The following is a 1,980-nucleotide window of genomic DNA, read 5'->3' as shown; positions in this document are numbered from 1 at the left end:
GGTGTGAGCCACCAGCACCCAAATTCTGAAGTTTTCTTTTTTGAATTGTGCTGATACTGGGTCTTCAATTCAGGTCCTCTCATTCTTGCTTTGCTTTTTTTTGTGAAGTTTGACATTCTACCACTTGAACCACAGCTCTACTTTTGGCTTTTTCCTGGTTAATTAGATATAATAGTCTCACGATTTTCTACAGAGGCTGGCTTCTAACCTTGATCTCCGATCTCAGCCTCCTAAGTAGCTAGGACCACAGGTGTGAACACAGGTGTGAACTACCAGAAGATTAATTTTTTGGTCTGTTCTTTTTTGGTTGTGAGAATTGAACCCAGGACACTGTGCTTGCTAGACAATCACTTTGCCACTGAGCTACATCCCATCCTGAAGATTCTTTATGCAACAACATTAATACCTGTACAAGAGACCATACTTTGTGAAGAACGGTAGCAAGCCAATGTTGTCTCTGGTACCTTTAAGCTGTCACTATACCACCATAAAACCATCCACTTGAGAGAAGGGGTTATTGTTTTACTATTCGACTTCTGGAATCAGACAACGTCCCCCAGTTATTCCTATTTTCCTTCCAGCAAGGTTAGCATACAAGTTCTTAGGGCTTGTCCTATGAGCATTGAATCTTAATGTCCAAATCACAAAGGACCATAATAACTGTAAGTAAACCAATCCTATTTGCTTCAGTACTAAGAACTGCTTTAAGATGGCTGAAATGGAGATAAGTTGTCTCTTGCTGATATTATCTGGTCACTGGTTTCTGAATTTACTGTAGACCTTATAATAATAGGTCTCACCTATTTTACTGATCATTTTTCTGCTGGGAGATTGCAATCTTAAATACATTCATGAAATACAATCAGACTGCATTAGCATGAGTTATTTACAACACTGTGTTTGATGTGATCAATTTTGCAAACATCAAATAACTCAAGATGTGAAAATGATCTGTAGTAATTATAAATAAATACACACATCCCCATGAAGTAGAAAAAATATATATAATATTATATATATCCCAGTGGTTATTACAATCAATGGATACACAGTTAAGGTAAACTGTACACAAAATGTAAAATGCTTTGAGTTTCAAAAGTTTCATTATATATAATATAAAATTGCCAAGTACCAGTGGCTCATGCCTATAGTCGTAGCTAATCAGGAGGCTGAGATCTAAGGATTGTAGTTCAAAGCCAGCCCATGGCAGAAAGTCTATGAGACTCTCATTTCCAATCAACCACAAAAAAGGCCCCAAGGGGAGCCATGGCTCAAATCTTAAGCTGAAAAGCTTAGAGACAGTGCCCAACCCTTACATGAAAGCCTTGGTGCCAAAATCTTCAGATACACTTAGAATTTAATTCAATTGAGAGTTCAACTCTCAATAGTTACTCCTTGCAATTACATTTTGGTGAAGCCAAGGAAGGGCAGCTTCAAGCGCCTTGAAAGTCACCTTTCTTTCTGTAATTATTTATTCTCTGGATGAATGAATTTCTTGTTTGTGTGTCTTTGCTCAAGGCAAATATTTTTAATGTGTTACAATTATATAAAGGGCTAGGTGCCTGTGATGTATTCCTGTATCCTAGTTACTCAGGAGGCTAAGATCTGAAGTTTAAGGTTCAAAGCTAGCCCAGGTAGGAATGGCCATGAGATTCTTATCTTCGATTAACCACCAAAAGCCCAAAGTGGAGTTGTGGCTCAAGTGGTAGAGCACTAGTCTTGAGCACAAAATCTCAGGGACAGCACCCAGATCCTGAGTTCAAGCCCCAGGACAGGCAAAAAGAAAAAAAGCATAAAAATTCAACAAATTAATATATGACAAACAAGATACATCACAGGATCAAGTGGATGTGATATTGTTTATTTTTGCTGGCAATTGCAGCTGAATCTTATACAGTGCCTACTAAGTGCCAGTCATACTTCTGAACTGCTCGTGGAATCCATGTATCTCCTTAATGACATGGATGCCTTCATTTCCCC

This window comes from Dipodomys merriami, unplaced genomic scaffold (genome assembly GCF_024711535.1).
Source record: "Dipodomys merriami isolate MVZ:Mamm:240054 unplaced genomic scaffold, mDipMer1.0.p SCAF_289, whole genome shotgun sequence".
In the NCBI taxonomy this organism is placed as follows: domain Eukaryota; kingdom Metazoa; phylum Chordata; class Mammalia; order Rodentia; family Heteromyidae; genus Dipodomys; species Dipodomys merriami.
This window is presented reverse-complemented; position numbering follows the sequence as displayed.